The sequence below is a fragment of the Myotis myotis genome, unplaced genomic scaffold (genome assembly GCF_014108235.1).
Source record: "Myotis myotis isolate mMyoMyo1 unplaced genomic scaffold, mMyoMyo1.p scaffold_m19_p_3, whole genome shotgun sequence".
Lineage (NCBI taxonomy): Eukaryota > Metazoa > Chordata > Mammalia > Chiroptera > Vespertilionidae > Myotis > Myotis myotis.
Window position 1 is genome coordinate 177,607,127 of NW_023416335.1, and position 24,948 is coordinate 177,632,074.

At 43.0% G+C, this 24,948-nt stretch overlaps 1 protein-coding gene across 12 annotated transcripts in view; it reads right to left on the reverse strand.

Moving 5' to 3' along the window:
• Positions 1–22,921, reverse strand: part of PPFIBP1 (PPFIA binding protein 1) — a 167,851-nt gene extending 144,930 nt beyond the window's left edge. For 6 of the 12 annotated variants that reach the window (XM_036296587.1, XM_036296586.1, XM_036296578.1 and 3 more), the window contains exon 1: positions 22,705–22,920. The gene's annotated coding sequence lies outside the window, so the exon portion shown is untranslated. Of the gene's footprint in view, positions 1–22,704 lie in introns of all 12 variants that reach the window. The other 6 variants (XM_036296583.1, XM_036296584.1, XM_036296588.1 and 3 more) reach the window with 3 other exon arrangements.
• Positions 22,922–24,948: the final 2,027 nt, after the last annotated feature.

The window sequence follows — 24,948 nt, forward strand, 5'->3', positions numbered from 1 at the left end:
GAGGTCAGGGGACTTCCTGGGAAGTGAAGACCATTCATTGGTCAGAACACACACACACTCTGTCACCTTTGCTGTGCAGCGAGCCCATATCATCGGACTTCCTTACTTCCAGTCCCCCCAACCCACTCACACTACTGAGATGATGGGTCAGCAGGACGCATCGCCTCCTTCACTTACTAGAAGACAGGAAATGAAAGAGGACCATAGATAGGACTGAGTCTGCAGTTGGGAAAGACATTAAGTACGACTTTCGGGCTTGTTTACTCATCCCTCAAACCATGCCAGACAGTTTCAGACATTTGCTGAATACACTGGCTTTTGTAAATGCCAGAACACTGATTCATTTCTTCACAGCATATTAACTTATCCTCTGGCAGTAGAACTCCTAAATCATTATCCTTAACCACGGCTGCAATACCACACCAGGTGATTGGAATTTCGATACAAGCTATACTCTCCCCTATTTGCCCTCCATCCCTAGGGTTCCCTGGAAAAGTCTGGGTTTGATGGTCTGTGCACCTTTTGTGGTGACAAACCACCAATTCTATAAACTCAACATGAATTAAATATCTCAGAAACAACTGCTTTTATGTCCACATGTAATTAATATTCTAAACAGGCAGTAGTAATTCACACTCGGAAAATTATGGGTCAACCGTTTCACAAACATAGAAAGAAGCTGGCTCCTGCTACACCATAAGTAGGTGGAAATGTTATCCAAGTATCTCATACAGTTTTGAGAGGCTAGAGATCCGATTTACCATTCACAAAGGGGTATGGTCTCTTCCTTCAGCTTTGCTAAGGGATCCAACTTTCTAACTTCGCAGATACAGAGTCTGACCATGCACTGGGATTTTGGTGCTGCCTATGGCTGTCTGGTTCTTTTTTAAGGAGTTAGGTTTTGGGGGAACAGGACAGTAGATACTGGTGTACTCCACACAGGCCCCATTTTTAGGACCAGCACACCGATCCCTGGCTGCTCATGGCCCACAGGGAAGGTCCCAGCCAGCTACAGGACACTGCTTCACCCCAAGTTACACCTCAGAAGGGGTTGCTAAGCTGCCAACAACTGGCTGACTCGGGGATACACAGGTCCAGCCCTTTGCCTCAACTGGGGACAACTCAGAAAGCCATCCCAGCTTGAGCTCCCCATCAGGACAGCTGGGACTTCAGCTGCAGCTGCATTGCTGGTCAGCTTCTCTTCTGTCCAACCTTGCCACCCTCCTTTCCTCACCCATAAAATCCTTCAGCACCCAACTCCTGGTTTCACTGGGCTTCGGTCGAACCCAGTCAAAGACCAGCAGTTTTCTAAATATCAAGCTATCTTTTCACTGTTCTGAGAAAGTTACAGGTCCCACAGGGATATGCTCTATCAGAAGTACGATGAAGACGAAAGCAGTCTTTGAAAAAATACTTGTGATTCAGTTTAAAAATGACAAATTTTTGGCCCAGCCAGGGTGGCTCAGTGGTTGAGTGTCGACCCATGAGCCAAGAGGTCACCGGTTCGATTCCAGGTCAGGGCACATGCCCAGGTTTCGGGTTCAACCCTCTGTGGGGGGCATGAAGGAGGCAACCAATCAATGTTTCTCCCTCATCAGTGTTTCTATCTCTCTAACCGTCTCCTTTCCCCTCTCTCTAAAAATAAAAAAAAAACATATTAAAGAAATTACAAATTTTTGATAATCAGTTCAGATCACTTTCTGAACACCACCCCAACAGGATCAACAGAGACAGCAGTTAAATAATGCCCAGGAGTTTCACAGGCTCACAAGCAAGGGAGGTGAGACATCACCAGGCTAGGAATTTGCACCTCACAAGATCATGTTGCATTCAACACCGACACCAAAGGACAGGATGCTGGCTCTGGAGTTCTCAGCCTTAACCATTAGAGTCTGCCCCTCCCCCAGCCCCAAGACATACATGCTTTATAACCTCAAATCCCAGCAAATCTTCATGCTAATGTTATAGAAAAGAACAGTTCTACATAGAGGTATGAAAATGCATTCTGAATACTTTATTGCCAACATCTCAAACTTTTGATCACAGAGAACCATTCCTGGAGCTGATAGATTATTGATGACTCTGTAGTATTGACTGCAGCCCCGAGAAAGCAGATGGCAGGCAGGTCTGAGCAGGAATCCAGAGCAGCTGCTACCATGTTGCCCAGGAGGCAGTACCATCTCCCAGAAAATTTCAAGGAGCTGCCTAGTAGTCACTCAGGCTCTGGCCCAATTGAGGGTCCAGGGATGGAGTTAGAGATGTCACAGGAGTGCAAGTCAAAGGAAACGCAGATACTTGCCTAGTGTCTGTACCTTATTATCAGAGGTTTCGGTGCAGGATGTTAAAAATGTAGATAATGTACTTCAGATGAAAATCTCAACCTAAAATCATACTATTGCCTAACATTTTACAGCTTTTTACACATCGTCTCATTTGACCCTCTGAGCTCTCCCTGTGAGGACCAGGCTGATATAATTATCTCAGCTGCATGACTGATTAAAAGACTTGCCCAGGATCATACAACTGATCAATGTTGGGACAAGATTACCAGATTATTGGTTCAGGGTTCTTTCCTATAAAATTATAATTTGTATGAGTGGCTCAGTTTGTTGGACTGTTGCCCCATATGCCAAATGGTTGCTGGATCGATTCCCAGTCAGGGCACATACCTGGGTTGCAGGTTCAATACCCCCTGGTTCAGGCACGTATAAAAGGCAACTGATCAATATTTCTTTCACACATCAATGTTTCTCTCTCTCTCTCTTTCTCTCTCTCTCTCTCAGCATGTTCTCAATAAGGATTAAAAAATAAAATAAGCCGAAACCGGTTTGGCTCAATGGATAGAGCGTCGGCCTGTGGACTGAAAGGTCCCAGGTTCGATTCCGGTCAAGGGCATGTACCTTGGCTACGGGCACATCCCCAGTAGGAGATGTGCAGGAGGCAGCTGATCGATGTTTCTCTCTCATCGACGTTTCTAACTCTCTATCTCTCTCCCTTCCTCTCTGTAAAAAATCAATAAAATATATTTAAAAAATAAAAATTAAAATAAAATAAAATAGAAATTATGCCAATTTAAAATTTTTCTATATATTTCTCCAGGCTTGTGTGCAAAACATTGTCTCCCTCCTTCTCCTTTTCTGTATTTCATAGGAACAAGGACTATTGATAGCAAGTGGTCCTAAAAAGGGTCATAAACCACCATCAAAGGTCGGTCTCTCTCTGTCTGTCTCTCTCTCAAGGACTTAAAACAATCCAGACCCTGTTGATGCAGACCACAGCTTCTGAAGTACAACTGACAAGCTAAAGGGATCAAGTTATATGACTACCAGTATTCAATGTCTGTGACTAACCTGGTTCATGGAAGTCATATACACAAGAAGGGGGAAAAAAAAAAAAAAAAAAAAAAGAATAAAAAGCTTCAAACAGCTCACTGGTTTCTTAGACACAGTCATTGTTCTCAGGAAAGCCTTTCCACCCCGGTCAGTAAGTTCGGCTATTTGAAGCACTTGTTGGATTTCACTCTTGCCAAGTTGGCATTCTGTTTCTGCAATGTGAAAATCCTGGACTGAAGAGATCAGATGAGGGTTTTCATGGTCTCAGTAACAGAAGCAATGAGCATCCCTGCCTCAGGTGGATGTATTACAGCTTGTGGGAGTGTTAATGAGAGCTAATTACTCTATTTACTCCATTAGCCAACCAGCCAGCAACAAGAAATACCCAGTAAAACTTGCTGGGTTCTTAGGCTTTGTTTCAAAGGGCTGTTGCCAACATGATTTGGCTGAAGTGATCAGCACAGGGCTGCTCAACTGGGCTGTTATCTCAGGATCACAAGGCATAGTCTTTAGTCCTTTGTATCCTGTAAATCAAGTCAAGTCAGCACCAACTCTATTCTTCCACACTCTCTTTACCATTATCACCACTACCACCTCTGCCCTTAGTGGAGACTTTGGCTGCAAATTAAGAAATTAAATGATAGGCCTGGAATTTTAGGAAAACAAGTATCCACTGACCATTAAAACTGGGTGTGGCATTTTATAATGCCCGATACTCAATTTGCAATAGTCACAAGATTTGGCCAGCAGTTCACTCACTTTGATCCTTGAACTCTAGACCTAAGAGGTAACTTAAAAACCATGTAAATTTCACTTAATCACTGAAACTTAACTGTATCCATGTTTTATGCAAAGTATATCCACATATGGCATTCATTATATAAAAATGAATTCATGAATTTATATAAATTATATTTAAAAAGGCTTTCCCATTCTTACCTTTTTATTCCTACCAGGTGGGGGAGTGGGGTGCAGAGGGTGGAAAAACCATAGGACGACAGATCTAAATTTCCCAGAATAGGAGCTAGAAGTTTAGTTATTAACCCTACACGTTAACCTTTCCCATATTCCAATATAAGATGATGTACAGTTGAAAATGCAACTGTGGCTTCAGGGACAAAAAAAAAAAGAAGTTCCAAGACATATTACAAAGAAGATTCTCAAAGCGTGTTATCTTTAACTCCATAGAAAAAAGACTGCATTTGGATTACATTATAATTCAAAGAAAACGACACTTATAATTACTTGGCTCAATTTATTAAAATGAAAAAGTCTAAGCAAACATACAGTTCTCTTTATGTGGTTATCAAGATCTAGCATAAAGCCAATAAAATCTAACCCAACTTATATGTGGCATAAAAAATGAAGATTTACTCAACAACTTTTCTCCTGAGTTTTTTAACACTTGTCTTCTCTCATGATTTTCTACAGCCTTTTTTTCTTTCTTTTAAAGACTGCCTTATTGCTGAATTCTTATTATACATGGACAAGTAACAGCTCCATGAATGATGCCAAAATCTTGCCTACAGTAAAGCAGGGGTGGGGAAGTCCGGCCTGCGGGCTGTATAAGGCGTGAGAAACCATTTGGTCTGGCTCTGCCAAGGCATTAGGGGTGAGTTAATTAAGTGTTTGACCAAATATACTAGTAGCAGGCTGGTTTTTAGTTGGTAATTTTATCAACTAAACATCAATGATGTTATAAATATCCAAATGGCCCTTGGCAGAAGAAAGGTTCCCCACTCCTAGTGTAAAAGGATGACTGAGTTGCTGCCATTCCAAAAAGCTGTCTCTGCTTTTTACACAAACACACAGACAATTCATGTTTTATTTTGGCTGTGAGAAGAGTCCTAAGCTGGGGATTCATCATGAAATTTCCCAAGCAGAAGGATTTCAGAAAATCAGGTGACATCCTTAACAGGAAAAAAAAAACACACACTACTAAACAGAAAAATAAGGAGGTAAGATTAAAAAAAAAAGTTTCTTGTATTTAAATACCCATAATATTTACTAAAAGTTTACAAGACTGAACAGGTTTACCAGTTATACTAAAATTTTTAAACAAAGAACAACAGCAGCATTTTTAACTTTGAGATGGGAAACAATCGTTATTGAGCTCCTGCACTGAATGAGCCAGGTACTGTGCTCAGCATCTTGAATGGATTATCTTTTTAAAAAATATATCTATATTGATTTCAGAGAGGAAGGGAGAGGGAGAGAGAAATAGAAACATCAATGATGAGAGAGAATCATTGATTGGCTGCCTCCTGCACGCCCCACACTGGGGATGGAGCCCACAACTAGGTCATGTGCCCTGACTGGGAATCTAACCATGACCTGGTTCAAAGGTCTATGCTCAACCACTGAGCCACGCTGGTCAGGCTTGACTGTATTATCTTAATTTAATCTTTCTAGTATTCCTACAAGGTAGACATTGTTCCCCTCTTACAGGTGAGAAAACTGAGGCTCAGGTTGGGTGAGTAATAAAGTCGCAATGTTAAGACATGACTGTGCTTGGATTCCACCAAGGTATGTCTGACTCTAAAACTTAAAATAGTTGCTACTACCCTCTGCCTCAACAGCACCACCAAGAAATTACAATGATAGAATTGTTCCATAAGTAGAGAGGATCAGGTCTTGAGTCAGATGCTCTCCATGTTAATTATGTTTCTACTGTGTGGTAGTTTCCTCCATATGAATGGAGATGAAAATACTAGTAGAATTTAATCTCATAAGATTGAGTTGAGAAGCATATAAAAAGGCCCCAGTGAACAGGCTTTGCAAAATAGATCAACACTAGTTGTTATTGTTACCTCCCTATTCTTGGCTAATGCAGCTGGAGGACTGTAACAGGGCTATGGGTTGCTGTGCTGAGTCTGCCCACAGGACAGGGAGTTGCCTTGAGGAGGCTGAGCAAGGCAGAGCCTGGAGCCCAAGAGAACAAAACTAGGGAGCGAGGAGTGAAGGGGACTTTGTCTTCCCATGCACTAAACAAAAAAACTGCTGTGGGCCAACTCTGCCAGGCATAGCCACAGAGTCTATGGAAGCTCCCTGCCTGCAGGAAACTCATTTCCACCAGGAGCGAAAATAAATTCAAACCAAACCAAAGGAGCCTTGGTCCACATCAATTTCTCGTTCTCTCTCTCTCTCTCTCTCTCTCTCTCTCTCTCTCTCTCTCTCTCTCTCTCACACACACACACACACACACACACACACACACACACACACACACATGGTTTTCCATGGGATATAATGGGTGGCCATCTTAGAATAAGCACTTGAGGTCCATTTATCCTCATTAGGAAACTCTATAGTGGTCATTTGGGGATTGGGTTTTAAACACAGATGGCACAGTATAGTGACTTCCAGAGCAGAAAGGGTTCATTTCAGTATAGGCAAAGTTGAAGACCCCAGGTGGAAAAGGAAACCAATAGATTTGACTACCTACAATTTTTAAACTTTTATATGACTAAAAACAAAATTAAAAGGCAAACAAAAAAATCAGGGGGAAAAAACTAGGTGAAAATGTTTGCAGTAACTATGAAGGTTAATTAAGTGAAATATGATAAACTAGAGTTTATGACAAGAAAACTAGATAAAATGGACAAAGTACATGAACAGTTTGTTAAGAACAGGAAATATAGCCAGTAGTCATATAAACATTAATATGAAATAAAAAAGAAAAACAAAATACTCCTAGAAAATTATCAAATATTATTAAAATAAAAATATCACTCTGCTAAAGGCAGCAAAAGTTAATAGAAATGTTTGGCAACTAACAGCAGTATCGACTGAGATATCCATACATGTCCACATCCTTTGGTTCTACTTCTGATCATGCATTGTAAAGATCAGAACATTCTGAAATACAGAAAATGCTGACTGCATAAAGATACTCATCAACGATTCCAAACAGGCTGTATGCTCTACAATGGTGAGGTGGGGATAACAAGCTAGAAAAATTGCTTGGCAAGTGGAATGGAGAAAATGAGACCCATAGCTGAACAAACTGGCTGAGCAATTTACAGCCACGTACAAAAGGTCACCAGGGCGGAAGGCCCCAGGTGCCTAGCCATGAGCAAATCTGGTGCTGGGCCTCACCCCTAGGTTGCCTTTCTTGCCCTGGCATTTCGCTGGTCATGCGGTTTAGATCCCCCCCCACCCCCACCTTCCCCTCCTTGGAGATAACATCTAGGCCTCAGTTGTATTTCAGCTCCAGACCCAAAAAATCAGCAAAACCAGGTAAGTGGGAGAAGAGATGTCAGGACCAGCTCCCATGACAAATGATCCCTTGTCATGGAAAACTGATTAATCTTCTGTTGAAACCTCCCCTAAATGCAAAGCTTTTAAAAACTCTCAAAATAGCCCTAACCGGTTTGACTCAGTGAATAGAGTGTTGGCCTACAGACTCAAGGGTCCCAGGTTCGATTCTGGTCAAGGGCCTGTACCTTGGTTGTTGGCACATACCCAGTAGGGAACGTGCAGGAGGCAGTTTCTCTCTCATTGATGTTTCTAACTCTCTATCCCTCTCCCTTCCTCTCTGCAAAAAAATCAATAAAATATATTTTTAAAAAAATAAAAATAAAAACCCTCAAAATAAAGGACCCAGCATCCTCAAAGGAGTATATCCTCCTCCCCCTTCCCCCCACACATGCATCTCCTAAACTCTAAGCATCCTTGAGACTTACAACCTGGAGAGCAATAGGCAGTGGCAGCTCATCCTGGGCTCACCCACTGAACCTGTCTCCAAGGCCCCCTTTTCTCTGAGCCCTGCCTAGGCTCTCCTGTTGCTTCTTCTATCCTAGGCCCTTCCTTATTTCAGTGTCCTGAGCTTTAATCAACATCCTCTCAAAATCACTTGGACTCATATTGTGAAATCTTTCCTGCACAAAGTCTAAGAACCCACACACAACAGGCCAGCCCGGGGCAGACCTGCTCAGGACCAGGTCCCTGTCTGGTAACAATGGGATTGAATAAATCATGAAGCAAATATAAATGGAATATTTTACAGTTCTTAGAAACAATATTTACAGACATTTTAATAGTGTGGGGAAAGGCAAATAAAATATGTTAACTAAAAAAGTAGAACACAAAAATCATATGCTCAGAGTATTCCAAATGGGGGGGAAAGCCCAGGTGGGTATGGCTCAGTTGGTCTCATGTACCGAGGAGTTGCCGGTTAGATTCCTGGTCAGAGCACATGCCTGGGTTTCAGGCTCCACCCCAGTAGGGGGTGTGCAGGAGACAGCTGATCCATGTCCGCTCTCTCCCTTCCTTTCTCTCTAAAAAATCAATTAAAATATTTTTTAAAATATGGAAAAAATATCTGAATGAAAGAAATGAAAGGAAGCACACCCACAGTAGTTGTACCTTTGTGTGGTAGGGTTACTGATGACTTTTTTTTTTTTAACTGTATCTTTTTTTTTTTTCTCTACTGCTCAAATCTTCCAAGTGGTGCATATATTACTTTTATAATTACAAAAAAATTTACGTAACAATCTCAACTGCAAATCTACAATAAACAATAGATGGAAATCCAACAGCTCTCCACACCACTCCCACAAACACCAAAACACTGTGCAAGAGGCAGGCGTGGCAGTAAACAAGGGGAAAGGTGCCTTTGTCTTAAACCCAGGGCTAGAAAAACATTAGGTTTCTTGATGTGAAAACAAACACTTTTCACGCCCCACTTACCAAAACACAACTTGGAAATTCACTAACTAAAACATCCTCCATCAGAAGAGGATTTAAATGCACGCACCAAAATTATCTCCACCGAACAAACTAGTTAAGCAAGCAGGAAGTTTACCAGAAACACCCTAAAAATTAATGATTGTTTTTACAGCTCTGATAAACCCACGCCAGCTCATGTTAGTACATAGTGTAACACTCTAACAATCTTCAGTGAGTCTTGTCACCACTTCTAAACAGGAGAGCACGAAATCCTGAACATAGGGCTCTTCCCTGGCAAGTATCACAAACGCTGCTGAAATTAAGCCTTTTGGCGTCCCCTTCTTGAAAGCTGATTTTGCAATCTTTGAGATGGTTTTCTCAGAGTAACAGTTAACTAGGCCAAACTCGCTGCATTCATTATCTTGCTTCATCTTCACAACCCTACCAGGCAGGGCTTCTCAACTTTGGCACCACTGACATTTGGGGCTGGGTGATGCTTTGTTATAGGGGCTGTCCACGCGTTATAAGGTATTTAGCAGCATCCCTGGACCCTACTCACTAAATGTCAGTACTCCCTCCACCCTACTTATGACACGCACAAAATTTCCTGACACTGCCAAATGACTCCTCCAGGGTAAAGTCACTCTGATCAAAAACATGATATCAAATACATACTATTATTGGCCCCACTTTACAATAGAAAAAACTGAGGCATAGCTATAGGCCCATCTAACTCCAAACCGGCAAGATCCAGAACTCTATATTGTAATTGTGCACAGGTGGAAGCATATGTTATCGTATAACTGATACACACCCATCTTTTCAACTTGCATCCCCACGGAGCCTCGTCTAGGCCTCAATACATATTGGTCGAGTGAACCATTATTCTCATCACATAAACATTATTGAGTCCCCGCTGGGTAACAGGGCCTACCAACAGAGGCACAGTCATGGCTTTCAATATGACTCCCAACACTCCCTCAGAAACAAGTATAAGATCTATTTGGAGAAATAAGACACAACCACAGATAATCCATTTGGAGTGTCAGTTTTGAAGAAAACTCCACTTCCTCATCTGTAAAATGGACATAATGCTAGCGCTGCCCTCATAATTAACCGAGACAGTGCAAGCAAAGTTCCTTTCACAAAGTACAACTTCAAAAACCAACTAAATACTACAGGTGTGGCAATAAATAGGCACAGGCATTGGAAGAACCACAGCAGCTCAGAATCACTGGGCTGGAAGGAACCTTAGAACACAGCCTGGGCTCAGCACCCTCTTGGTCCTTGAGCATTTTAAAACCTAAAAGTTTCATCACCTACGTCCAGCAGAGTTCACGGGCTGGGCGCTGACAGAGGCTCTTAGCAAAGGTTTCCTGGGCTGCTTTCAGTGGGCCTGGAGAGAAGAGGGTTTGAGCAAAGAGAAGAGCAACAGGAAAGGCAGAAAGGTTGGGAGGGCCAAAAGCGCTCTAGGGGTGCAGCGCCTGGTCTGAGCATGAGGGACAGGGGAAGACAAGCTTGGAGAAAGCGGTCAAGATCAGAAGAGGTCAAAAAGTGACCTCAAGGTGACCAATGGTGACACTGGCTAGAAATATTTCTCCTAAGAAAGCAACCCAGGGCTGCTACAAAGCATCTATCAACTTATATGATGAAGGTGGAGAACTTCATTTCTCAGATAACAGATCAGCATTCCCAATTGCTTCATGGCACTCCCTCAGAAACTTGCTTTACATTTACATAAGTGAAAGTGATGATTTTGCCAGAACACAGTCTGCCCTAAAAGCAAACCCAAATTATCTTCCTCCCCACATCCATGGGTTCTCTAGGGCACCAGCCCAGCAAAACAAGAGCCCAGAGTAGCCAAGTCTTCTCTTTGCAAAATCTGAATTTCAATAGGTGAAATCTCCAAAACTTTAAGTATTGGCTTTAATTTCTTAAAATACATACTGGTATTGTGTAGGTCAAACCAAACCGGTGTCCATGCAGTCTCTATACCAGGACCATCAAGATGAGAAGTCTGCTGTAAGCTATGGCCTATAGAAGATCAAAACTCATACCAGAGGAAAGATTTGTCAGGCTATGAGGTGTAGAAACAAGTCTGCAGGGGTCCAGGGTGAAGACAGCTACAGGGTGTATGTCAGAGATGGCAGGGATGTGAACCGGAGAATGGTAGAGGCAATGGAGAGTTATTAATAATATATCTGAAAGGCAAAAATGACAGTGCTGATGGCCAAGGATCCCAGACAGAAACCTGCCCATCAAAAACTTGATAATGAAGGTGAGTCTTTAAGACAGGAGGGAAACTCAGGCTTAAAGTGACCTCTTTGACTTCTGAGAACAGGGCTGCCTTCATGGATTTGTGACCTTTGAGGTCACACAGAACCCTATGTTCAGAAAGGCTCCACGGTTGGTTTAATGCTCTGCTGTCAACGTCTTGAGATTCTTAATAACTGTAACTTTGAACTTGTGCTTGTGAATGAGGTCTGACGGACCAAGGGAGCGTGCGTGTGAGCAGAGAAGAACCCATTCAATGTGTGCGGCCACACGATTCCATGCCACCCCATTCATACATAGTGTTGGCAATGCCCCATGAGCACAGGATTTCTGTGGATTCAGAATGCATGGAAGTTCAGCAAGACTAGTTCAAAGTGTGTCACAAACACTGAGTGAGCAGATGGGTGGGTGCTAACAGCTCCAAGAAGCCATAGTTTCCATTCAAAGCAATGTCTTTCTAAGAAACACAACCAAGGATTCCTATCACATCCTCTCTTATTCCCATCACCTCCCTGTATTAGCCACCCACTTATGCTGACAATGATGGCATAGAAGGAAACTGAAAGATAGAAAAGTCCATAGTCCTTTTCCCTTTCAGTCCTTTCTTACTCTTCTTTCTGTAAACCAAAGGTTGTTAAATGCACAAATCAAGAAGTAAAATAAAAGTAGTGAGTGAGTTTTGTGCAGTGTTTCCACTGTTTTGGTAAGAACAATATACATATGCAACAAAAAAGAAAGTGTGTGATCTCAGTAATTCTGCATACACATTAAATGCTCTTATTTTGAATTTATAACTGGCATTGCACAATATAAAGATGAACAGTAAAATTCATGCTAATAATTTTACTTTTTCTTCACTTACAATATCATTAAGTAGCAAGTAAATACCAGGATGAGTCAAGAGGGAGACTATAGACAAAAAGGAAAAGCTTTTTATGTTAGTACCTTTAACAGCACTTTTTAAAAATGTATTTATGGATTTGAGAGAAAGAAAGAGAGAGAGAGAGAGAGAGAGAGAGAGAGAGAGAGAGAGAGAGAGAGAGAGAAACATCCACCCATTTATGCATTCACTGGTTGCCTCTTATATGTGCCCTGACCGGGGATAAAACCCACAACCTTGGGTACATCGGGACAACACTCCAACCAACTGAGCACCCAGCCAAAGCTTTTTAAAGACGCCATACATTTTCATTTCATACGGGGCTCCACAATTCCGATGATGGCCCCACGGAGAACCATTTAACTCAAGAATATGATGCCTATCTAAATATGCTGCACACACTTAGATGAGTTTTCACTGAAGTCTTTCTAAGCAACCCCAAGGGACGTGCCAATGGATTGATGGAGAGGAGCTGATTTTTAGTACCATGCTGTTAATTACTGAATCGCTTCAGTCCTTTCCCCCCCCCTCCCCCCCCCCCCCCCCGCCACTAATGTCATTACAACAGCAAATCTGCTGAAACACTGCAACCCAATGATCTCTCTTGAAATAATTAGTTAAACTGAAGACCAAAGGAGCAGCATCTAATGCTAAGGCCTCTCCACTGACAACTCCCTTCCGTAAAATGTCCCCGGAGCTTTGGTGGTTCGGTTTTAACCAAACCCAGGCTGTGGTTCCAGAACCAGGCTTTCTCAGCACTCAGAGCGCTCAGGTTCTCCCTGGGCGGTGGTTCTGCAAACCATTAAGTCTGGTTGGCTAAAAATTCCTCCATGACACAGTCAGGTTTTCCTTTGTCTCATTTCATTCTCCTCTTCTTTTCTGTACCACTGCTTTCCACTTGAACACATGAATTTCCTGCCGGGAGACACATCCTGGCAAATGTGTCAGTTTGTGTTGTTTTGATGAGACACTGGCATTCTTTCGAATTCTTCCTCCCTACCAATAACCCGGAGGGCCAGCCTCTCAGGAGCCTGCGCTACTTGTCTATACACTTCACTTCACTGCCTCCCATTAGACTGAAAAAAAGGGAAGATTGCCTGGGGTGAACTTTCTCAACTTATCTCTTCCAATCACATTTTTTCCCTATTTTCCCCGATCCTTTCTTCTATCCCATCTAAAGCCGGTTCTTGTGGATTTCAAGGCGAATCTGCCATTCTACACTTGATTTTGAATCTATCCCTTTATGCCCATTCTCACCTCTTTTTTGCTCCTTTGATATCACCCTGTCTACCTGTACCTTCCTCAAACCCAGGCTATCACAGCCTGCCTCTCCTTGTTCAATTCCTTGAAAGGCTGGGCTAACGGGGCCAAATGCAACTCATCGCCTCCCATGTATTTCTCAAATTTTTGCACTTTGCCCCTAGCCGGTTTGGCTCAGTGGATAAAGCATCAGCCTGCGGACTGAAGGGTCCCAGGTTCGATTCTGGTCAAGGACACTTGGCCAGGTTGCAGGTTTGATTCCCAGTGTGGGGAGTGCAGGAGGCAGCCAATCAATGATTCTCTCTCATTGTTGATGTTTCTATCTCTTTCTCCCTCTCCCTTCCTCTCTGAAATCAATAAAAATATATTTAAAAAAAAAATTTTGGCACTCTGGATTTCATCTCTATTGTGCTAGTGAAACCGCTCTCCAAGTTCACAAATGGTCTGGCAGCTGGACAGGGGCAGTTTCTCAGAGCCGACCTCGAAATGGGTCAGCAGGGGATGGCGCGGACCACCCACTTCGGCTGGGTGTGCTTCCCTTTGCCACCACCATCCTCTGCTCCTCTGGCGTGCCTGCTCTATCTAACTTCTCTTGGCCTGACCATGTCTAAATGTCAAGAGTCCCCTAAAGGCTAGTCCTCACTTACCATCCTCAATGGGTACTTGGAAACTGCAACTTTAGGCAGCATGAAATATAAGGAAATAGTTTTATCGTAGACGAATCGATATAAATAGAGTTAAGTTCCTATAGCTTATTTCTGGTCACAAAAACTAAATAAGACTCAAAACAATTCTAATACTACATGTTGAAATAAATGAGCTATACATACATTTTTAAAAGATTAATAAAAATTAAGATGATGATTCCACTTATTCCAAATCAGGGCTACTGTTGGTTGGAGCCTATCCCGGCCCCTCAGGGCACCAGGCGGGCACCCACCCTGGACAGCACGCCCTTCCATCGCAGGGTGCACTCACCCCCACACCCACAGTCGCTGAGAATGGGGCATCTTTGGGATGGGGGAGGAAACCGGAGGACTGGAGAAAACCCACACAGACATGGGGAGAACAGGCAAGCTCTACACAGACAGTGGTTCCCACCAGAAACCATTTGTTTTTCCTCATCAAAGTTATAACAAAACAATGTTATCTGAGGACCTGCTATACTTCCTTCTCTTTTAGTCTACACCCTCTTCTTCGGCAAGTTCATCTACTCTCAGTCTTTATGTAACAGCCCTATGGAGATGATCCATCAATCCAGGGTTTTGCCTAAACTCCAAACCTAAATTTCTAAATTCCTGCTTCATGTCTTCATGTGGGTAAGATCAACTAGCAGTTCTTAATAGCTTTTAACACATCAAGTATAAAACTAAGCCAGAGGCAGAAATATAAAGAGGCTGAGGATACTGACCCTAAAGGCTGTACCTGCACTTAAATCCTGAGTCCAGCACACACAGTGGGAAACTCAATGAGCCTGTCTGTGCCTCAGATTCCTCATCTGTATTTTTGTTGTTGTTGTTGTTGTTAGTCCTCACCCGAGGATATTTTTCCATTGATCTTTAGAGAGAGTGGAAGGGACGAGGAGGGATAGAGACAGAGAAACACTGATGTGAGAGAAACACATCAATTGGTTGCCTCCCGCACATGCCCGCCCAGGGCCTCTTTTTCTTAAAATATATATCACAGACATCTGTATAAATCAGTGTATTTTCTCAACTTTTTAACAGCTACATAGTATTTTAAACCTGTTTTATGTTACAGTTATGTATAAAGAGGGCCATCCCCTTCCTACGCCCATCTCCTGCATATGAATATTCTTAAGGGTAAAGAGCATCTTTTATTTGTCCTTACATACCCAAGAGGACCTCATACCAAGGCCAAGAATTGCTTAACAAGTGTTTAATGAAATAACATCTGCCATCAATCCAGTGCTCATTCTGTGCCAGGAAAACAGCTGTTAAGAGCTTCGTTTACTGGTATGTTAGCATATTTATTAATAACCACCCAATTATTCCCATTTCACAGAAGCCAGAATCACACAGCTAGTAAGGACCAGGCACTCTAATCAACAGCCCTCTCCCTTCATGCCTATGCTACAGCTAATACATTTTTCATAAGGATATCCTTTGTTTTTTCAACCAAAGTTGGAGAACAGAAGAGCTCCAAGTATTCTGGTCCAGGCAGGAAAGACTGAGGGTAAGAGAAGGGCGTTAAAATAAATGGCGAGTAGATGGGGGCGAATCGAGTCATTGCAGCTCTAAAGCTAATCTACCATTCAGCCATTCAATCTGTTTACTGAGAACCTACTAGAAGTTGAATTACTTGCTTCCCCTTCTTCAGGCTCCCCACTACACTCTCCTTCAGTAATAATTGCCACCATGTGTTGAAAATCTATGTGACAAATGTGCCATTATTGTTTTTATTAAAAATTTCTATTTACTTTTAATACTGACAAAAATTCTATGAGATAAATATCAGTACCACCATTTCACAGATGGGAAAACTGAGACCCAAAGAAGTTGAATTACTTGCCAATATTAGACTGTAATGAATAGCAAAGCAGGATTCAAGTGTAGAGAGTCTGTAAAGCAAAATCCAACCCCCCCCCCTTTTTTAAATATATTTTTATTGATTTCAGAGAGGAAGGGAGAGGAAGAGATAGAAACATCAATGATGAGAGAGAATCACTGATCAGCTGCCTCCTGCATGCCCCCTACTGGGAATCGATCCCGCAGCCCAGGCATGGGCCCTTGACTGGAATCGAACCTGGCACCCTTCTGTCCACAGGCTGACGCTCTATCCACTGAGCCAAACCAGCCAGGGCCGACCCCCTTTTTTTGTCACACAGAGAATACTGCCTTCTAATTTTTAGAGAAAAGATGAACTATGACTAACATTTAAACTCGGTTAAAATCACATCTGGCTGCAAGTAACAGATCTAACTTTGGTGGATTAACCAAATTTTCTTTTCCTCACAAAAAGTCAAGAGATGGCAGGAGAGATCTGGTGCAGCAGTTCCAGAATACCATCAGCTTCCCACCCTGCTCACCCCTCCAGGTCCTTGCCTTTGGTCACAAGAAGGTTCTCCACTTGGAAAACAGCATCCATGTTCCAGGGAGAAAGAAGGACAGAGAGCAAAAGGCCTAACCTGTGAGCACATACTGTCCACCCCATTATAAGAGCTTTGTGGGGGAGTCCCACCCAGTTACTTACATCTCATTGGCCAGGGCTATATCCTACAACCTCCAACTGCAAGGGATGCTGGGAAGTCAAGTTTGTTTCTTTTTCTAACTAGCCATGGTGCCAAATTAAACAAAATGGGTTCAGCTATAGGGAAGAAGTGGGTGACATGGACATTGGTTGGGCATCTAGCTGTGTGTGTCCCACAGTGATGTAGAGCACAAGTCATAATAGGACAGCGGTTCTCAACCTTCTGGCCCTTTAAATACAGTTCCTCATGTTGTGACCCAGCCATAAAATTATTTTCGTTGCTACTTCATAACTGTCATGTTGCTACCGTTATGAATCGTAATGTAAATATCTGATATGCAGGATGGTCTTAGGCGACCCCTGTGAAAGGGTCGTTCGACCGCGAAAGGGGTCGCGACCCACAGGTTGAGAACCGCTGTCCTAGAGAATCAAGGTACCCTGCAAAGAGAAAAGCCATAAAAGAACCTTAAGTCTGTGTTTGAAAGCCCTCTTGGGCACCCACGGATGGGAGTGGAGGCCGGAAGAATGTGGAAGTGTTACAGAAGCATCCAAGCAGCTGATCCTGAGGAAAAACACGGAGTCCCAGGTGACCTCACACAAATCATCCTGGCAGACTCAGAGGCTCGACCCGCGTGTTTCCTCCGAGTTGTCCCTGTTTTCCTTCCTCCCACTACTCGCTTCCCATGGTTCCTTTAGACGAGGACCCACACGCTCATTCCACTCTTCAAATTCCACTTCAAGCAAAACAAAATTCTCTACTATGTGTTGTTTTGAGAAGCAGCATCTTTAGAAAAAGATAATGATGGCAGGGACGTTATTTATGCAACTGCAGTCACACCGTCAAGTTATATTAAGAAAGTAGGCCACAGAGTTTTAGCCTTGTTTTCACTTTCTCCCAACTAAAGTAAGTTCAGTAAACTTTCCTCATAAAACCTCATACAACTCTGTGGTGGCAAGATGGCATTGTGTAAAATATTACAGATGAAGAGAAGGATGACAAAAAGCCAGCAAAGGGACCTCTGTGAGCTAGATAGGAGACATATGAGATAGCACAGGCATATTTAGTGATATGGTATAATATTACATTCATAGCAAGGGAAGAGTTCATATCCTTCCCAATGGGCCTATCTACTTCTTGCTTGCCTAAAGAATTTAGCCACTTATTTATGAATGGACTTGCCACTGAAAACAGCATCTTTAGCCTCCCCTTCACCAGGTAAAATTAGATTTTCCCTTGTTAGCAAGGCACACACACTAGAAATCAGTATACCTGCTCCCTTGAACGTGCGTCTGTTTTTATGGCAAATGTCTGATGGCCCTAAACTAGAAGTGAAAATACTTAGCCTTACTCTGGAGTTCATAGGAAGTCCATAAAAGCTAAGGCCAGGCCCAAACATTATAGTACTTGATCTCCCTCCACAATCCGTATTTCAGACATGAGCCTTTGCCAGGATGGCTGCAACTCAGTGCAATTAGAGTTTGTACACTTCCTTTGAGTCGTGAGCATTTTTAGGTGCACCACTGGAACAGAAACCACTAAATGATCTTTCTATTCTGAACTCATTCCATTTGCCAACCAAAACAAGGATGTGCGTGTGAACCAGTCAAAATGTGAGTCACGCTGCCCTGGCCGGTGTGGCTCAGTTGGTTGGAGCATGGTTCCACGCACCAGAAGGTGGCAGGTTCGACTCCCGGTCTGGGGCATATGCCCAGATTGCGGGTTTGATTCCCAGTAGGGGCTTGTGCTGGAGACGGCAGATTGATGTTTCTCTCTTTCCCTTCCTCTCTCTCTCAAATCAATTTTTTTTTTTTATGTGAGTCACACCAAGCTCCAGGGAAACATATAACCAAAGTTTAGTCATAAACTGTGACAACACACCCACATGGACCACTGACTCCAAACCCACATTTCAGAAATAGCTCTTCAATGGATACAGACTGACTCACATTTCATTGAGACCTTCCTCTCCCCTCAAAACTGCCCAGCCCATGTGCAAACTTAAAACTCCCGGAAGGGCCCGATTTTTCAATCTAAAATCCAGTTTGTTGTTCTAGATCCTTCAACTTGGAAAAAAAATATTGAAGTAGAAGAAACTCACCACTTGGCTTTTTGAAACATTATCAACTAACGCCAAACAGGCGTCAATAATGACTATACTGAAAATGAAGAGTGTAAAAGAAACACTAAGAGTTTGTATTTTGTATGTTTAGTTCAGTTTAGTTTTTTAAGCATTAGCTGCATATAATACAGCATCAATCTTTGTGGTGGTGATTATGTGACAAAAGCTGCAGGCTTTTCGACTAGGGAAAAGGTTCTGACATGCACAGCAATGAATTTCAGAAACTAATGACATAATATACTATAGATGCACGGAACTGCACCAGCCCAGAGCCGTTTTTGGATAGTGTCAACTTTTGGATAATTTGATGACTGATTTAATTACGAAATGATCAATCTTTAGTAGAAAGAAAATGCTGGCTGAAGGGCAGACACTTTGTTCCCTTCATCCCCAAACAACACTCAGCATCACTAAACTTAACAGCTTTGAATCTGGTACTTAAATGCATCTGTTCGACCATGGTGACATTAATAATCATAATCATGGCTCCCTGAAAGATTTCATGATTGGCTGCTCAGCTGTGATATTTTTTCTCCTCTCAATTTCAGAGCTAACATGGCTTTCTAGGGAAGTCTCTGGGAAGCAAAAGCCATCATTGTGCAGTATCTCTTGCCTATGTTTTCACCATGAAGCAACATTTCTTTAATAAAGAATCAAGACACAGACCCAACGGTGAATGCACATTCATTCATTAATTCACTCATTCATGCGGTGTTTGGAAAAGGTGATTCAAATCAGGTCAGAAACATGTAATATCTTTGAAAGGACAGAATGATGAATAAGGTCTTTTAGTGAACAGTTTGGAAGATGTGTTATTTGGGATATAAGTACTTTTAAAAATGGGGGGACGGGTGAGGGGTGGAGGGAGACAATGAGGAAATAAAGGGGACATATATAGTACTTTCAACAATAAAGATAAATTTAACAAAATAAATGAAAATGGGAGGTGGAAAGCTAAAAAAGGTATTTTTAATGTAACAAATTACCAACGTAATCTAAATTAATTACAAAATGAACTATTTCAGGAATATAAAAGCAGGTTTTAGAAAGAAATCAGCTAGTGAGTAACTGAGGCGGGAGTTGAGGGGGGAAGGCATGACCTTGCTCTGATACATCTCATGCTGGTACAGAGAGTGACAAGCAGACTACAGAAACAGTAAATGAACTCTCCTTCACTGAATTTGTTTCCAAAAAAATGTCTATGGTGGCCTTGAAATTAGGCACTATTGATCTGGAACTACAGTGTGCCCTAGATTTCAAGTCAACATTTGTCCACAAAGGCCAGATTACCCAATTTTTTAAAAAATAGCTACCAGAACTATTGACAGTTGCTGGTCAAAGATAATGAAATAAAAACCTGAGCCTAGCCCTAGCCGGTTGCTCAGTGGTTAGAACGTCGTCGGCCTACGGACTGAAGAGTCCTGGGTTTGATTCTAGTCAAGGGTATGTGCCCGGGTTTAGGCTCAAGCCCCAGTAGGTAGCCAATCAATGATTCTCTCTCATCATTAATGTTTCTATCTCTCTCTCCCTCTCCCGCTCTGAAATCAATAAAAATACACTGAGTGGCCAGATTATTATGACCGGCCAGATTATTGACCACCCCATCAGTACTTCATTGACACTTCCAAAAATACTGAATATTGAAAACTTCCTAAGCAAATACTCTCAAGGTTTTATTATTATTATTGTTATTTGCATACTAATTCACTTCATTTTACTGATGGGGTGGTCATAATAATCTGGCCGGTCATAATAATCTGGCCACTCAGATTATTAAAAAACACACACCTGAGCCTACCTTTCTCAATAACAAACATATTTCAAGTTTTGTCTTTTGAAAGTACCGTGTTTTACTATACCACATCTGCCTCATAAACTAGGACCACGAAAGAGAAATATTGGTTAAAACTAAGTATGTAAAATTACTGCTATTACTCAAAAACTGTTAATAAAATTTAAAGCTTTGGTATATTCAAGCCCCTAAGCCAGGACTAGTTTCTTGGGGCGGGGGGGGTGGGGGTGTTAAGGGGGAGCCTAAATCTGAATTTGGCACATCAGGATAACATCCCAAAGGTATTTTTTTACTTGACTGGTTTTTGCAGCTCCATCCCTGGGTATTACACACTCCAGTTTGAACACTCCATCAGCCAGGGCTCCAGTGAGCTCACATCAGCCCACAGGAATTCCACATCACCTCCTTCTCTTTCCCACTGAAAAATACTGTGTTTTACGTGCTTCCTACAGAACATAAATAGAAAGGACTTGTCCCCCAGGATTTCAGAGCCATCAGGAAATTTCTGCGTCTAAAACACAAACCAAAGTGAAAATAGTCTGGCCTTTCCAGTAAAGCACACCTTCCCTTTGCAAAAATCCTGCTCTTTAATCCACCCTGTGCTAATTAATTTTTTCAGAAACGGAGAACAATACAGAGCCAGGTGTTTTTAAAAACAGCCAACAAATTCTTCTTTCTAGCTCTGAACTTTAATTGTCATCTGGCTAGAAAGATAGAGAGCCCCGTCTATGAAGTCCTGTAACTCCACACTTCCTGACTTGGTTTTATGAGACATAATGTGGTGGCTTCTTTCCTTCCTCACCTCCTGGACATGCCCTTTGGTTCAGGCACCGGGATGCAGCTTTCGACTCACAATGAAGTCCACACCCATTTCCTCCCAGACCAGGCAACAGAAGGGTCCTGTCTGTGAGGAACAGTGGTGAGCGAAAAGGGAAATTTGACTCAGGCTTCTCTCAGCCCATACATTTTTTTCCTGCTCCAGAAGAAAGAGCCTTAAGCACTGTTAAGTGAGAGTTCTGAATCCGTTTGTGGAGTTAAGTTTTTCCCCCAGAAAATCAATCACACCCAGTTAGTGAGTGACCTGGGCACACAAATCTCCAAGCGGGGTGGGGTGGGGTGGGGGGGTGGGGGGGTGAGGGAGGTTTGAAACAGGAAATAAAATATTAGAATTCTATACTTCCAGTTCTCAAACTATCTTTTCCTCCCCTCCCGGTAGGCAATTGCTTTCCCTAATTACCAAACTTGGACACTAAATCAAACCCTCGTTCTATTGCTCTCTGCACTTCTTAGTGAAAGGAAGGATTTGTTTCGGTCCCACATGTTGAAAAATACATGTTCCTATAATTAAGAGTCTGCATGCCACGCCTTCTGCCACATTTCCCTGTTAAAAGTCCCTTTTCTAAAAATGATCCCTGAAAACACAACTGCCAGCCCTCATCCTTTTCTCAGCCACGGAACACAGATCTGAAGACCTTCAGCAGCCCTCCTAACCCCGCCGGGTCAGAGTGGGCAATGATACGGATTCTCGGTTAAAATGTAAGAGTGCAAAGAGCTGGAGTTTTTACAAGTGTGGTCCCAAGAGACTCGTTTTCCCACAAGCTCATAATGAATTCACCCCAAGTGAATTTCTCACATCCTGACTGGACTATATAAAAAGACTGCATAAGCTGCTATATAACAATACATAAGAATAACCATTACATTCTTTCAGTTAAATCCCACTATGTAATAGGCCACACGGGATCTAAAAAGATACAACACTTTTGTTCTCTCGCAAAAAGCCCCATTTTTTAGTCAATATTTCATAAACTTTTTGTGACATTTTAAAATACTGCCCCCCCCCCCCCCCCAATCATCCCAATCCTCATACTCCCAAGTATTATTGGGAGACCAGGGTATATGGGGAAGGGGGTGGTCTAAGGATACAGACAAGTCCTTACACGTCCAGTCCTGGAGGTATTTTTCACACATAAGCTCATCGGGAGCCCGAGGAGTAAACCTTACACCACCCCCCCACCCCCCCAAAAGTGCCCGATCCCATTGGGAAACAGGAGTTCAGGAAAGGAAATCGACCCGGGGAGCAGGAGGCGCAGCTGCTACACCCAGCTGCAGCCACACAACGGTGCCGCTGCTCTCGGGTCTCCGAGAGGCGTCCAGCGCCCTTACCTGGGGGTGGGCGCCGCCGGCACTAGTTCCAAAAGTTCTGGATCACCTTCTCCCGGAGTTCAAAGCCCCAGCACTCTGGCCCCGCCACGGGCCAGCAACCCCGAGTCCGGTCCCGTCCCGCTCCCGCCGTCCCCACCCTCCGGGCCCTACACCATGTCAGGAATCCGGGCAGACACCGAGCTGGGAGCTGACATCACTCCCGGGCCCAGGTACCTCCCCCTCCCTCCGCCGCCTCTCTCCTCCCTCCCGGCAGGGATTTAGCCAAAGAGCGTTCGCAGGGGGGCGGGGTCGGCAGCGCCCCGGCTCCCGCTGATTGGGCCGGGGCGCAGTCACTCAGAGGAGCCAACTAATTTTATACATTCCTCGCTGAGCCAGACCAGGGCTGGAAGTGGGTGTTGATGGAAAAAAAAATGCTGCCTTTCCTGCTATCTCTCAGGGAAGGAGATGTATGGGGAAGCACCTCGCGGGCCGGGGTTTTAAACTTTTCTTTGGCGTATTCACTGCATCCCAGATCAGAAATGAAACTAACCCACCCCAACCGCCTTTTTAAGGAAAAACCATTGCCTCGGTGTCACGGGCAAGTCCGAGTCCGGCGGTGCGCGGAGCAGAAAATGGCTAGCTGTAAAAAGCATGCAAATAAAGGAACACGCCAGCTCCCTCTGCTCCCCTTTTACCTGGGGACTGCTGGGTGTTGCCCTAGACGGGAGATTTAGAACTTCAAAGGCACTTGGGGAAAATTTGAAAGCCAATGCTAGGAAAGGCGACCAGCTGTGAATTGTTAACTTGCAGCGTTATCCGACCATGTGACTGCGTTTGCTGTTCGCGATGAAAATCAATCACACCACGCGAGCTTCCAGGCAAATAAAAGCGAAATAAGAAAAATTATTATTTACCTGTTTCCCAGCCTTAACGCTGCTGTTTCCATGCACAACTGAAAAGGAGGGGAACTCACAACTGAGCTGAACAAGTCACAGGAGAATAATTACTGTTGAATGGAACCAATTGCAGAGGCTGAGCAATCAATTAAGAATTAACTAACATTTACCCTCGACGGATATCGCGCTGTATAATCCCCTTGCCTAACAGAACAGAAAGATTCTCAGGAGATGGTTCTTTCGATGTGTCTCTCTGCTCCCGGGCAGAACTGCAGGGTGAGAAGTGGCTCTATTTATATGAGACATATAGGTAGCTTATTATCCATCATATTCTGGAAGGACAATGAATTAATTATTGACTTTCTGTTGGATTAGATTTTCTATGATGGATGACAATGTTATACATTTCACCATCCTGCCATATTTGTAGAGGGATGCAGAGTCCAACACTGTGCCTCATTTAATCCTCACCACCATCCTGTAAAGTGGGCATCATTGGCCTCATTTTTTTATCTAACAGTTTTATTTTTTAATAACTTTATTTTTATTGTTGATACTATTACAGATGTCCCCACCTCCTGCCGCCATTAGCCCCTTTTTAACCTAAGAATCAAAGGCTCCGCCAGGTTACCTAAGTAAATTTCTCCAGAACACTCAGAACTGGGGTTGAAACCAAGATCCATTAGACTCCAAAGCCATTTTTTCTCTTTACTTGAAAGAAATGACTGCCCACAATCTACACTCATTCGAACAGTATAATGCTAAAAAAATAAATAAATAAAAATCCACAGACCTACTTTATGTTATTGCCATTGTTAGACCTACACCATTCCAAGCTCCTACCTTACACTTCTGACTCCATTTTCCCCCAGCTCTGTGCACCCCTACCAGATGAGTTTTCTAAAACACTGTTTGGTTTTGCCATCAAGATCTTCCCCTATAAATTCTGGCCCCCTTTCTCTGCAATTGTTGGCTAGCCATTTAACACTCTCCCTAACCTAGTCTATTTACCTCTCCCACCTTATCTCCCACTTCAGTCCTGGGGAACACTGCGACAGACTAACTGGTCTCCTCACAGATCTCGGCTTGATTCTCTTCTTCTGGCCTAACTAGAAACCCCACTCTTCTGTGTGTGTGTGTGGCGGGGGGGGGGGGGGGGGGGAAGAACAGGGGAAGGTTGTTGTTTTTGTTTTTTTGAAAAAGAACTTTTAAGAGCTATTCTCTTAGCAACTTTCAAATATGTAATACAGTATTATTAACTATAGTCACCGTGCTACACATTACATCCCCATGACTATTTTATAACCGGGAGTTGGTACCTTCTGACCCTCTTCTGCATTTTAAGTCCTACCCTTCTCTCAAAGCTTAA